At 32.4% G+C, this 15,981-nt stretch overlaps 1 long non-coding RNA gene across 1 annotated transcript in view; it reads right to left on the bottom strand.

Moving 5' to 3' along the window:
- The window catches only part of LOC135322731 (uncharacterized), a 116,423-nt gene extending 116,120 nt beyond the window's left edge, over positions 1–303 (bottom strand). The window contains exon 1 of the long non-coding RNA XR_010383505.1: positions 218–303. This is a non-coding gene — a long non-coding RNA (uncharacterized LOC135322731). The remainder of the gene's footprint in view (positions 1–217) is intronic.
- Positions 304–15,981: the final 15,678 nt, after the last annotated feature.

The following is a 15,981-nucleotide window of genomic DNA, read 5'->3' as shown; positions in this document are numbered from 1 at the left end:
TATAAAAATAGTTTGTCATGACAGAAAGCAGAGCAGCAAGCACATTAACTTGAAAGGTCTTTGCATCCATCACCTACTTCTCTGTCAGGGCTTCAGAAGCATTGAAATAGAGGAAGAGAATTGCCTCCCAGGGTTGTCTTTACAGTTGTCAGGTCTGAAAATACTATGTTAGGTGTTAGAGTACTCTGTCATTGTGATTAATTGAAGGTTGGCTTACTGACAAAAGACTTCACAGAGTCACATGTTGGAAATTCTTGTAATAGCGTAGCTTCTCCTATCTTTGGTACAATCTGATAACACATTCCAAATGTTCTGTAAGAGACAGATTAGAATGGAAAAAGTGAAAGTCAGCCTTTGGCATAAACTCTATTTTATGATCTTATAAATACCATATATAATTATATAGCTAGATAGTATATATTTAGCTATATATGTACACATACACACACACACCCCTGTAACAATATTTAGTTTCCCATGGTTAGAGTTCCATAGAAAATCAAGTTTTTTTTGTGACTCCAAAGAATTTAATAATGTTCAAGCTATAATTAATTAAACCAATAAATCTTAACAGATATCTGCTGGGACAAGTTTGTAAGAGAAAGCAGTTTAAAGAGCTGTCTTCCTACACTGTTACTCAATAAGTAAAACGTAATCATGCTGGAGCACTAGAAGAGCAAAAAAAAAAAAGACTCATTTCTTTTAGAAATCTTTCTGATAGCCACTAAAACACCATCACTTTGATAAGAAAAATGACAAATGACAATAAAGAAATGAGTGGGTAGTAAATCTGAATTGTGAAATGGAAGGAAAACTTGTGAATCAACCATAAAAATGAAGCTACTGAAAGTAGATCAGAAGCATCCATCTTGCTTACCTGTTCCCTAGCCCCACACACCAAATGTGTTATTGAATTGTATGAATTTAAGGTAAGCCTTATCTATTGTAAAGTACTTTCATCTGACAGTGGTTTTAATGCATATATTGTATCTATATGTGTGTGTGTATATATAAATACACATACATATACATATATATCTTTAAAGTACATTAATAATAATTATTCAGGTTTAAATATCTTTGGATGTCTAGATGCATATCAAATTCCCCTCCCAACATCACAGGATTAAAGTTAGAACTCTGACTCAATCTCTTTATTTAAAATTATTATATTTGCCTCATCACAGATTTCCTGCATTGATGTAGATTTTAAAAATGCATCAAAATATAACTTATGTTTGTTACAAAGTTTTTTAACCCCCATCTTAAATTTGTACCTGAGATGACTGCCTGTATACATGCCCAGTCACCTCATACATGGCCAGTATTTGAAGCTGACGAGTGGAGTGTTTGACTCTTGACATATCTTTCTTTGTCCTTCAAGATGTCAACTGAAGAAAAACACACAACTTAAAAATTGGGAATTATATTTTTTATTTGGGGACTTTACTGAAGACGATAGCCTGGGAGATAGCCTCTCAGATAGCTCTCAGGAACTGTACCAAAGAGGTAAGGGAGGAGCCAGAATATAAAGTGTTTTTTGTTGAAAAAAATGTATTCAAACATCAAAAGATTACTGCTAATCACAAAATACAGACATTAATGATTTTAGTGCTTTTCTATATTTGAGAAGATGCAATAGTCTGGGTTATTGAAGATATTCTTTAGCTATGCATCTTAACTAACTAGGGCCAGTATCCTGGTTTTCTCCATCCTGAATCCCCTTCAGAGCACACCATCAAGTTTGGCTGCAATGGTTAAAAGCTCAGTGGCAGGCAACAATTTTTATTTACTTAAAAGTCAGGCAACATTTTTTGTCCATAAAGGCATGACTTTTTCAGTGCATTAGGGTAGGATGGGGAGAGAGACTAAAAACAAATATCCCTTTCCACTACTGACCTTTTGTATCCTCCTCTTGACCTTGACTGTCAGAGATTTCTGGTCAATACTGACGCTCCTCTGTATCATACACCTGACACTGCATCTCATTTGGAATGTGTGTGTGTGTGTGTGTGTGTGTGTGTGTTTGTGTGTGCATGTTTCTTAGAATTACATGACACCTCAGTCAGATATTTTTGTTGTGGAAGATCTCACTAGGGCTCAACTTTTCAAACTCCCCTCTCCCCTGCTATGATTTTGCCACTTAAAATGTCCTCATTATATGTTTTCATTGGGGTTCCTTCATCAGCTCCCTTCCCTGAACGCTGGAGAGACATTCTCTAAATTTAAATAGACACATACTATTTTAAGTTTTTAATATGCTGGTGGTTTATGAAATATTTTTTAAAAGAAAACTTTCCAATTTAAAGCTGAGAACTGATACCAATGAAAATAAGATTGTGACAAAAGAGGTTAGGATTGGTAAAAAGAAATTTTAAAGAAAAGCTTTTATACTTAACATTTTAAATTTAATATGTAAAATAACTATTTTTTACAATCTGAAATAGTATTCCCCTCTGTCCATTAAATAATTTGCCTATTCACGACATTTATGAAAATGACCTCATCAATCCAAGTTTCTTATTTCATTTTTACAAAAATACATTACACTTTTCATTTTTTTGGTTTCAAAACACTATAGAAGTCTGTAACACTTTTCAATTAGAATTAGTATTTGAGCAACTGTTTTAAAAATAAAGAGCAAATTTTAATGTTTTATATATTAATTGCACTCTATAGCACTTTTAAGGACAATATTCTCAATATATTTCAACAGCAATCTATTAAAGTAGTTACTATGATTGTTTTACAATACATTTGAAGTACTGAAAGGTGAAATAATTTTTTCAAGGTAACAGAATTTAATATCAAATTTTAAGTTTCGATCCCTATTCTTTGCCTGGAGTGCTTTTAATTCTAACAATCTATGAAGAATATTATAATAGGAACCTTATAGAGACTAATTATTTTGAAATTGGTTTCTACCTATTTCTCTCTCTGTGAGAATGCCTGCAATTACTGCTGTGATATTTTATAACCTAAAGGCTGCAGACAATAGGAAAATTGTATGTGGAAGTGCATTTGAGGCAGAATATGCATTTCTACACTGTATTCTCACGGTGACTAAATGGAAGTATAACTGCAGTGGGCCTGTTTGAGGAACGCCAAGTACAGCATATTGTCTAGCTTTCTTTTTTTCTGCTTGTCTCCTGTGGGCCCTTAAGAAACAAAGTTTGGGCTTGAAGGATTAGCCTCAGCAGATCCACTTATTTGATTAGTGTCCTGCCTGCTCTGCTTTTACTCAGGTTCATTGATCAAGATGATTGCATTCTCTGTCCTTTGCTGGGCAAGTCAGGCAGAGGAAAGGGATCATTTGCTGAGATGTGAGTCCTTAGGGCAGGTGCATGTCTTTGAACACACAGTCAACTGGCTAGTTCACTATGGTGTTCAGTAATAAAAATAATAAAATGAGTCAAATGGCCCCTCTGTTAGAAGAAAATTCCACTCTACTCTGATTCTCAGCTGCTAGAGTTGGACTTTGACATAGCTGGTGAACTGTATTAGACGGCGAATAGTCTCCCCAGAGAGAAGCTAGATGATCCATAGCTTGGAGAATTTTAAAGTGAAACACACACAGCTGGACAAAGGAGAAAATAAGAAAAACTTGTATTGTCTGAGGATAGCCAAATGTGAGTTTTTCACTTGGCTTTTATTGTCTTTAATTCAACTCTGTTGTCTTCAAATTCTAAAGGGAAAACAATTTTGGTTTTTTTTTCAGGATTTGCAGAAACATACCCACTTCGATAACAGCACGGTAGACTCATATAGGAAATGTTATATATCTCCCACTGAAATATATTAGTCAAACGCTTATCAGGTTTAAGTGTGTTGTTAAAATACAGACTCAGTGCATTTGATAAAAAATGTTTAACTATGAGACGTTTATTTTTCCAATGGAAACTAAAGGCATATTCTGAGCTTGTGGAGACATGTCAGTGCCTAAGGTACTGAGTAGACAGAAAAAAATTTTTGCAGTGATTTTATGTGAGCTGACACTATAACAAAATGAGTAAGTCACTAGTTTATATTGGTTGTTACAAGTGAAAATTTACATTTAATGGATGAGCTAATGAAATTAGTAAAATTTAAATTAAGAAATACTGTATGCTAACAGGAATACTAATTAGTTCTATTACAATATATTAACTTTTTTTCATATTTCTTTAGTAAAATGTATCAACCTGAAAATATCCCTGAACCTGTAACATTAACATTTCCTTGCAGGCTTGATTTAAAATACCCTTAATAGGTCTGCCTCAGTCTTCTGCTTTATATGGTGAAAACTTATATACAATTAGTACCACAAATGTATAATTCATGGTAATGTAATGAAGCTTATGTTTCACTATATAAATGCTTCCCAAGCACATTAATGGCATAAACAACAGTTCATATGGGATCTAATTTGAAAGAAAGCAGTATTTGTGGGTCTTTATTGCATATGAACAAATACATTCTAACTACAAATATTCCTTTATTTATTAATCCCAGTAGGATTTCTACTCAATTGCATCTGATTTACCAAATAGGTCAGAATGAAATTAAACTGCATTTTTTAAAAAATTGCTTCATGCATTCTGTTATTTAAAACTGATTCATCCCCCTTGAATTTATTCACACTGGTCATATTTTATGTATGTGCAAATATATTTCTTCTCTAAGAAGATTATGCTCTTCAAAAATATGAATTTAACTATTATATATTTTACTGGTGTAGCCTGTCAATGATACAGGAATCCAAATCCAATCCAAAAATGGGCAGAAGAACTAAACAATCAATTCTTCAATGAAGACATAAAAATGGCCAACAGGCACATGAAAAAATGCTCAATATTGCTAATTACCAGAGAAATGCAAATCAAAATTACAATGAGATATCACCTCACACCAATCAGAATGGGCAACATTAAAATGTACACAAATGATAAATGCTGGAGAGGCTGTGGAGAAAAGGAAACCCTCCTACACTGTTGGTAGGAATATAGTTTAGTGCAGCCATTATGGAAAACAGTAAGAAGATATCCTTAAAAGACTAAAAATAGACTACCATAGGATTCAGCAATCCCACCCCTGGGCATATATCCAGAGGGAACTTTAATTTGCCTAATTATTCAGGGTAGAATTTTCATCAAATGTTGAATAGAAATAATAAGGATGGATATTCTTGTCATTTTCTTGATTTTAGGAAGAAAGTTTTCAGTCTTTCATCATTAAATATGATGTTAGCAATACGGTTTTTTTTCTGTAGATGCTCATTTTCAGTTTCAGCAAATTTCATTTTATTCCTCATCTGTTGAATGTGTTTTTGTCATTGAAAAGTTACTGGACTTTGCCAAATATTTTTTCTGTGTCTACTGGGATGACCTTATGGATTCTGTTCTCTATTCTATTAATGTGATGTGTTCTATTCATTTATAAACAGTATCCTTGTGTGGCTTTTCTTTCTGACTCTCTGTGCTGGTCGGACTGTGCTATAGACCAAGATCCATTTTAAACGTGGCAGATTCTAACTGTCAGCTTTACAGTCTTCATCCGCAGCTCACAGTGGTTATACTTATGGGGATGTAGTATTAGTGAGGCTGAAGATTTGGCCTGAGGTTCAAACCATGGTCTCTAATTTTTAGTTACTGGTAATAAAGAGGATATTTTAGCCTTTGCTGCATGTTCTATTTATTTTTTGAGTTAAGCTAGAGGAGAGAAAAATGTGACTAGTTGATTATTTTTAAAATGTAAATCACATATTTCCAATGGCTACTAACTAAGAATCTAAGGTATAATCTTATTTTTTCCAGTTTCAGCAATAATTGCATTGACTTACCATTTGGGTTAGAGTTAAATATTGCCACAACTTAAATATAATCCTATAATATGCCTATTTAAAGTTGACATTCAAGTAAAATTCACTGACATAAATTTGATTAAGTTGAAGGATTGCTTATTCTGATCTAGCCAAAAATAAACCTTGAAGTTATTCCATGCATTTCTATTTTTTGAGAACAAATATTTTGTGTTAGTAAAATCAAAGTTAAAATACTTTACCACAGAACCAGATGTTAACATGACACTATATTAAATGTGATTTTTCTTCTATTAACTTTCTAGTGTTTATTAAATACAATTTGTAAACTTGCATTAGTATTACAGTTTCATAATACATTTATGCATAAGATATTTTAAGGTGATAACTCCAGTTTACAAATATTAGGTAGTATTCCAATTTGGAGTAAAATAACATGGAAGCTATGCAGATTTCTTTTTTTGTTTAAGCTAATTTCTTGCATTAGTCAAACTTGAGAATCCTTGCTGTGAATAATCTGGACTACTTGCATGTCCTTGGGCTGGTCTGACTCCTTAGTGTTTCTTACAATCTATTTCTGACTCAGACTGCCTGGTGAGTTACTAGTGCTCCTTTTGGGTGCAGCATGAATGCAACAGTCATCATCCAGCTTCCCATCAATCTTTACCATGGGCCAGCTATGCCTGTTCCTGTGCTTGCAGGTGTACACACACGTGCACACATGCACACACAGACACATACCCCTTTGCTTTCTACTCTGTTCCTATTGTATGTTTTAACTTCTATATCACTTTGCTAATGCACTTATTTATTGTTTTAACCTGTATATCTCCCTTCTTATGTTAAATTTCCTTGAGAACAGGAACTACATCTCACTTAGCTCTATGTCTTCCCATTTCAGCTTTCACTTTAGCTCAGAATACCTTTCCTTGATTCTGAGTTGAACTGAATAAACACACAACTTGTATTATCCTATTTTAAAACAAAATGATGTAGAATGGCTTTCTAAGTTGACGCTTTTTATATGTTGATAAATGTTTAGAAATTCCTCTTTTAAAAACATATGAAAATATTCCTTTTTAGGACATTAACACATTTTATTTTAAATACTCTGATTTCTAATAAAGAGTTAATGCCTTTTTATAAGTTAGAAAATGCAATGAGAAATATGTTTAAACTCTTTGTATTATGCGTTTTAATTTTGGAATGGTTTGCTATTAATGCCCATTGTAATAACAGTAAATCCAATTCTCATTTTATAGATAACTTAGTGATTCCGATCTTTTCACTGCAATTCAGCTTATTTCCCAAGTGACAGAACGCTATTTTAAAGTAAATTACTCTTCTCAATAATAAAGCCAACTCTATTCACACAGTACTGTAATCAATAAATACATATTGATCTCCTACTATGTGTCAGACAATAAGATAACCACCAGATACAAAAATAAAAGATATACTTTTTGCGCCTCAGAAAGAAAAGAACAAATACTTGAAATTCAGAGTTACAGTGTGCAGGAACATGTACAGGGAGCAGGAGCCAGAGCTCAGTCCTGACAGCCTGAGCAAAGAGGATCTTGTTTTCTGTTGGCTTTTGTTTGTTTTACCTGAAATAGAAGGAAGGATTGAAGGAATTAGGTAAATCAAGAGCTGTGAGGAAGAGCACTCAAGACAGAAGGAAGAACAAGCACAAAAGAGCTGAAGGGAGAGAGAGGATGGTGTGTTGAGAGAACAGTGAGTGGTTCCCAGTCCATAGCTGAGCTGCAAGGTACTCTTTGTGAGAAGGTCAGTGCTAGCAAAGAAGAGTTAGTACAGTTGGCTTAATAATATTCCCCAAAAGATACGCATCTCTAGTCCTTAGAACCTGAGAATGTTACGTTACATGGGCAAACATGTTGGTGGAGGTGTGCTTAAGAAACTTGAGGCAGAAAGATTTTACTAGATTGTCTGAGTGTTCCCTAAATGCAATCACATATATCCTCAGAAGAGGAAGGCAGAGGGAAATGTGACACACAGAGAAGAGAAGGCAATGTGGCTACTGAGGCATAGACTGAAGAGATGTAACCACAAGCCAAAGAATGGCAGCAGCTACCAGGAGCTGGAAGAGGCAAGGAAGGGAGACTGCAGGGTGTCCTGAGGGAGCAGAGTCCTGCTCTCACCTTGATTTCAGCCAAGCAGTACTGAGTTTGGATTTCTGGCTTCCAGAACTGCAAGATAATACATTTCTGTTATTTTAACTCATAAAGTCTGTGCTAATTTGTTAAGCAGCCCCAGGAAATAAACAGTTGATAAGGGCCAATCTAGATGAGTGAAAGCTTGCATGATAAACTAAGCAATTTGTACTGTAACATCAGATTAATGAAATAAAACCATTTTTTTCAATAAGGAATTTATAATCATAAAAATTGAATATGTAGTGAAAAATATATCTTCAATTACAATGCAAGCATATAATCTTACCATGTGTGTTTTTTTAAAAGCATAGTTTTTATATTGATCATTCTCTTTACCTATATGTATATATTAATTATTTTTATGTCTGTGTGAAATAAAATTCATATTTTATGTCAAGCCAAGAAAAATTTAAATATGAAAAAAATTTGTCTGCCCTTTGGCCTCCTCTGTCCCCCCTCCTGTGCATTGTGTTTCTGCGTTACACATCGATCAAACCTCCCCATAGGCAGAAGTACATGCTCAACTATAAAAGCAACATTCTCTTAACACCAACAAGACAACTTCTTAAAAGATAACATTCCTTCTTGATCTTGTAAGGGACCACAATGACGCTTAGCTTTGGACTGTGTAAACTGTCAATAATACATCATTTAATGTATAGCCCCTCTGTCTCAAAACATATAACTGTACCTTGACTCCTAATGAGCAAAACAGGTCTCAGAGCTTTCTGGGTTATAATCCTCAAATTTGGCTTGAATAAAATTTTCCACTTCTTTCTTAGATTGAATATCGATAAATTTTTGTCAACATCTCAGTACTTTATTTCACTAAAAAGGCTATGAATCTTAAACTTATTAGGTTATTTTTCCTTTTGGCAATTTTATCAAATCTATTCATATGCCATGGGAAAATGTACAAACACAAAAAATACTACACACAAATGTATAGGTATTGCTAAATCTGCTGAAACGAAATCATCCACTCCATGGGACTTCTTGGAAACTTTAGATAGTAGGACCGATTTTAAAACAATCTATCTCTGTTAAAACTTGCAAATCAACTATGTAAACTTTTTCAGAATTTACTTTCAAATTCTTAGCCATTGTGAACAAACAGCAGAGAAAGAACTCTTATACTGTATCATTTGATGATAGTGAGTAAAAATGAAAAGCAATTTGGTTTTACTCCCTCTCTGTCTAACCAGCAGCATAACTTTAGAGAAGTTACTTTAAGGTTTTCTGTTTCAGATTTCCATTTATAAATTTCTGGAGCTACATAAATTATTCTGTAAGGCCCTTTTCAGTTCTACTCCTCTATTTTTCTACTTCTCTATATTATAGAAGTAAGTCCACATAATAATTTTAGAACAATTTAACTACTCAGGAAAAGTTGACAAGGTGCACTGTAAAGTTAGAGCATCCAAGAAGGAAGTGAATTGTGGGACAGTTAACATTGCTGTTCTTTTCTATAACTTCTGAGAAGACTGTTAGATTTTGACATGTAAACTTGCTTCCTAAGAGCATGTATATAGGTTTTCTGGATCATGCGATATAGTTGCTCATTCCTGCTAATCAGGCAGATGTCTAATTCCAATTTAGAGTGTGTTAGTTATTGAAAGTCTGTTTCATGGGCATAGCCTCTACTGCAGTGCAAATGGTCAGTCAATGCATCTTGAAAATAATCCCTCTTGAAAATAGAAATAAATGTGCAAACATATCTGTCTGAAATGTGCACAATTCTCAGTATTATCACTCTAATTAAAATAGCTCAGGAAATCAGTAACCTATAAATAGTATATCTGGGAATTCAAAAAATAATAGCATCCATTTAATATTGATTACATGCCTGCATTCTCATATTTTCCTGTATGTAGTGATTTACCTAGCTACAAAGGATGAACTAGAGACTGCAGACTACATTGACTATATTTGTTCTGCACAGTGCTTGGCACATGGTAGTGGATAATGTGACAGTTAATATATGTTTTGATCAGATTTGATGACTGAATTATCCTTCTTTTTTGTCACATCATTTCATCTACAACAAAATTAAAATTACAATGGTCTTTTAAGATATGCCTGGAATTTTTATTTTGAAAGAAAAATATTTCTCTATCAAGAATAAAAATTTTATATATTTGTAAACTCAGTACCCTTCATTAAATCTTATATTCCTCATGTAAATGTTGGTGTTACTTAGCCTGTGGCAATCAACTACAGCACGACTTTATAATTATTTATAGAATTAATTAATTTTACCATTATGCATATGACACTGTCCACGTCAGGAATATTTCATTTATGTATACATTTAAAGATCATAGAGAATTATATACTATATCTGCTTAAAATAAAACTTATTAATAAAACTGCTATATTGGTTTATGTTTCAATAAACTGTCAAAATTATCTAAATTAAGTTAATTTAATATGTGTATTATTTCTAAATATTCATGATACATGTACCTATTTTAATAAAATAAGTTTTCATACTTTATAAAAATTTAATATTGTATGCCATTTAACTAACATCCTAAATGTACTAACCAAACATCATATGTAAACAATAATATAGCTAGTTCATGGAATCAATGGATAATCACCTCTCATTATTCATTTTGAGTATTAATCACTTTTGTAAATGCAAATTTTCATTTTTGGAGTGATTTCATTCAAATGTATATCTATATAGCTATGATTAGATTATGAAATCATCATAAAAATATGTAAAATTATTAGATAAAATATATTGAATCAAAATCACACGCCTGCTATTTTAAAGGTAGTATTCTTTAGTATTAACACTAATATTTCACCCATTTGACAGATTGCAAAACCAGGTAAAGAGAATTAATATGACTTGCCCACCACATAAAGGAAACATTCTGATTCAACCATAATTAGCAGTGCTGAAGACTCCAGTCGCTGGGATTCATTTCGATTCTGATAAGTGCGATAATGCTTAATCCTGACCTCACTTATTCACAGAGCAAGTGAACAATGTAGGAGGTGGAAAAAAGAGACATGTTAACAGATATATAAGTATATGAATCAAGATGTCTGATGTAAATATATCCTGAAGCATTTACAGGTTCAATCAAAATAATTTACTCAAAGGTATTGGCAATTCTGGCCTGTGGATAAGAACGGACTGCATATACCGTAGACACTAAACACTCCTTTGGACCAAGTGAGAATATAAATCAGTAAGCAAAGAAAAGTTTTCAAAGCTTATTCCAAACAGAACTTCAACATCCAACAAAGCTGTAACAAGCAAGAACATGCACAGATCAGCCTGCTGTGCAGCCAACACAGGAGGTAGCTTTGTTCAACTCGGGCTTTGGGCTGACCTGGGGCTTAATAGGCAGTCTCAGCACCAAGCTCTTCAAACTGCAGCACTGGCCACAAGTCAAAAAAACAGGCTCCTCCAGCATCCATGACTTTTGCTAGAGCTGAATATATAGGCTATTGAAAATGACTGGCATAGTTATGTAGGTAAGAAGGACACATCATCTACACTTGAGTGCATGCAAATAGTTGTATAATACTCAAAACAATGATTATACATTCATTTTAACCAACTACGATTTATGTAATTTGTTGCATTGTTATTTAAAACTTTAAATAAACATGAATTTTATGAAAAAGGACAGAATGTTAGAGCTGGAATATTTCTAAAGGTAATAATATCCCATTTTAGAATTTGGAAGAAATATTTCTCTAAGTATTTGAGATTCACATAATGGCATCGCATGTATACATATATAACAAATTACAAGCCATTCACCTAACACTTGCTCACAAGCATCTTAACAGAAGTCATCTATTAGATCAGATACACACACACACACACACACACACACACACACACACACACATATATATATATGTTCAATGAAATATATATGATGATTATTCAACAGACTGAAGATGCTGGAAAAATGAGGAGTCACTTTCAGGTCTTAAACTTTTTGACAAAGTCTCTGGTTTTCAGACAAAGGCAATTGTAAGAAAGCTAAACTCACTCATCAGAATTTGGTTTGGTGGCAGTATAAGATGGTATTATCTTTGATACTGGATTACAAGAATGGATATCTGTTCTTTGCGTTTTACAACCCCATATTTCCCATTTATTAGAAAAAATCTCTGCCTCACAGATATGTAAATTGATTCATTGTTTTTGACTATAGTCTCTCTACTGAAAACTGTCAGTTGAACTGCCAGATAAAAACTTACGTCATTCTAACTTGCCGTATTTACAGTGTTGATTACTAAAATAGCATTATACTTCATTTATCTTGAAGGAACACTGCATCAAAAAATAAATAAAAATAAAAAACAGAATTTGATGCAGATGTTGTACTGTTAAAAATCTTCAGAAATAAAACAGTGTTAATGATTTATTAAATTGTGAATCACAATTTGAGATAGCAGAGTATAAAAATAATTGTTTTAATTTTTTGCAGATACAATTTTGAGTTTTAATATATGAGACAATCCTCATTTAGAGTGATAACTTCTATTAGGATGTTTGTGAGAAAATATTAGGTAAACTGGCTTTAAATTTGTTCTATATATACATGCAATGCCATTATGTTAACTCAATTATTTTGAAGTATTTCTCCCAAATTCTAAAAATGAGTTACTGTTGTCTTCAGAAATATTGTCTCCAACATTCTGTTCTTTTTAATAAAATTTATATTCATTTAAAAATTTTAAAATAACAATGTAACAAGTTATATAAATTCATAATTGCTTAAAATAAATTGATCAGCTTAAAGCTGGAATGATGTGGTAATAAAAGTATTCCATCTTACAGATAAAATCAGAATTCTAATTCTTCCAATAAAGTTATCTGTGACTGTTTTTAAGACATCATTTACTCTCTCTGTAACTCAGTATACAAAATAATCACATTCTACTCAATTATGTCTAAAACATGTAAAAAAATCTAAAACTTGACGTAGCCATTATTTAAAATGTATTTAACAGAAGCACAAAAATTTCACCTATTAAAATTGATTATATTAAATAATACAATGCTGCACAAAACAGCTACAATGGTTGACTTATCTCACAATAAGAATATTGAGGTCAATTTTTCATGTTAAATTGACACTTGGCCTTTCATAAACATTTAGAGAATAGGAAATACAGGCTCATTTATGAAAAAAGATTTTCTTTACTAAATGTAGCAGAGACACTACCCTTGGATGGTTTTGCTTATGCATTTTACTGAGTGTTGAAATACATATTTTATGACACTCAGAAGCAGTATTACCTAAAGGTCTGGAATTTTTTAGTATATAGATTGTGCACGTGTGTCTTTACTTTTATGAAGAAAGATATCATGTGCTTAATTCTCATTATCAGTGGTAGTAGAATAGCAAACATCTTTTAACATAATTTTTTAAAAATATTTTCTTCATTCTGTGAATAAAACTTTAAGTTAAATTTAATAATAGAATTTATGCAAAAATGGGAAATATTTATGATACAGAGAAAAACAATCCATAGGTGAAAGCCAGCTATTTGATTTGACTATGGTGTGTGCCAAAGCTAATTTTAAAATAGATTAAAAACTCATGTGAGAAAAGCATGATATTAAACAATTTATTAAAGTAGATTAGAATCTTTCTGAGAAGTCATGGTAGCATGCTATTTCTTAACAAGACGCAAAAAGCATAAAGCACAAAGGGAAATTAATTAGTTTGACCACATTAAAATAAATACATTCTGTAAGACTTTAAACAAAGTAAAAAGACAAGCCACAAATTGTGGGAAAAAAGGCATTTACAATCCACATAACTAACAAAGACATCTATAAGGAGCTGTTAAAAATTATGAGCCATAAAAAAATTGTAGAACTCCTCTAGTCATCAGGGAAATGTGAATTAAAAATAATTTGATGAAATTGTTCACCCAGCATTTTTGCAAAAATTTAAAAATCTGAAAATTTAAATCTTACTAGAGTTTTTAAAAAAGCTATTATACAAGGCAATGATTTAATTTTGCTTGCATTCAACCGTATATCCATTTGTACAGATGACATTTATTGATACGCATCATTTTGATTTGAATTAGTAATTACATACCTCTGCCATATCCTTTAGTCTCTCTCTTATTCACATACTTAAGCACACACATGCATGCACACATGCACAGACATAAACTCACACAGAGAAATATCTTTTAAAATTTTCTAATCCATTGATATATTGTTGCTATTACTCAACTCTACCACTTGTCCATTTTGTGCCAATTTTTTAGAAGTTTTTTTATTTCTCATAGGGACAACTTTATCATCTTCAATAATTTTTAGAATTTTATGCTTACAAAAGAATAGTATAACCAAATTGCTAAGATTTGTGAATAATCCTACAGGAATTGGGATGAAAACTGCACGGACATTGTTTCAGCATTTCACCTCATTACCTACAGCATCATTAAGTTATAATTTATCTACCTGAAAATAAATTAAGTCACATCAGTAACAAGAGTCCTTTAGCAGTGAAGCTAATTCTCTATTTCTTTACAAAAAAAATCTTTGAAAGAGAAGTCCATAAATATTTTTTCTTCTGTTCTTTTTCTCTCTGGAACTATTCCAATGAACTATTTGTAAAAAGAAATCAATTGAATGAGATTTTATCAAGGATAACAATCACCTGGAAATTATTACATCTAGTGGTTAATTTTCACTTCTTGTATAATTTCACCTATGAACAGTATTTTATGCCATTGATAATACTTTCCTTCCTGTAACCATATTTCTCCTAGTTTCCAGGACCTTATATTTTGTTTTTACTAACCCACTGGTTATTTCTTCCCAGTTTTCTTTTCTAGATTCTCCTCCTATCCATGACCCCTAAATTTTAGGGTATCTTAGAGCACAGTTCTAGGATGACTCCTTTTGCCTGTCTATATTACCCAATCTCAAGGCTTTAAATAGATCCATAAATTAACAGTTCCTCACTTTATATTTCTACTAAACTTTTCCCTTAAACTCCAGATAAACTTAGATAAAACTCATTTATCTAAGTCCCTACTAGAATTTGTATTTAAGTATCTAATAAGCTTCTCAACTTAAATCTCTTTAAGTCCTGATACAATGCCCCATTTTTGCCCAGATTCTCCTTCAGTTTTATTCAACTCAATAAATCGCAAATTCATATTTCAAGTTGCAGATCTAGTGTGTTCCTCTTCATCCCCATTGCAAATAATAACACTGGAAAGTTAATTTTTATGGTCACTTGGTTTGTTTCAGATAGTAGAAGATACCACTCTTTGAAGTAGTAAGGGTCAGGAAATCTAACTATCATTTTACATTTGTTTTCCTTGAGAATTCTCATATCTCCAGGTATCTGGAACACTAATGATTTATTTAATATTTTTCCCAATTATTGATAAAATAACCAGCGCTTTTAATTGTGTGCTCTGCTTTCAATTTTGTTGGTCTTTTCCTCCTGACATTGTAAATTAAAAAAAAAAAAAAGCTCTTTATGAAAGGAAAGTACTTAGCCTTTTTTGTGTTCTTTCACATCTGTGGAAGACATTTTTAAACATTTGGAGATTATTGGGCGTGGAAATACCCTTCCTCTGAAACTACCAGAGAGCCTTTTTGCTGGTGGGTCATGCCCTTCTCCCAGGAATGACTTTGTTTTGCATATGTCTGAGTGAGAAATAAACGTGTGCCTTCTTTATGAATGTTGCTTTCATGTGGCGTGTTTTGACATCCCATACCTTATAAAGGGGAGGAAGTAGTGATCCAAGATATAGTCCCAGCAAAAGGGACTATAGGTGACATTGTAACAAAAACTATTGTAAATAAAATTCTTCTTTTAAATTTCATTTTTCATTTGTTTGTCAAGTATATGGAAAAATTCGAATTAACTTTTTGTATGAAACTGCTTAACTTTGCTAAATTCACATAATGTTCTAGTTGTTTTGTAGATTCTGCCAACTAAAAATTGTCACTTGCCATCTGTTTCTTTAAGAATGAAGTAATTAGCC

Source organism: Camelus dromedarius, chromosome 13 (assembly GCF_036321535.1).
Source record: "Camelus dromedarius isolate mCamDro1 chromosome 13, mCamDro1.pat, whole genome shotgun sequence".
NCBI classification, from domain to species: domain Eukaryota; kingdom Metazoa; phylum Chordata; class Mammalia; order Artiodactyla; family Camelidae; genus Camelus; species Camelus dromedarius.
Note: the sequence above shows the minus strand (reverse complement) of the source record. Positions and strands in the feature narration are given on the sequence as shown.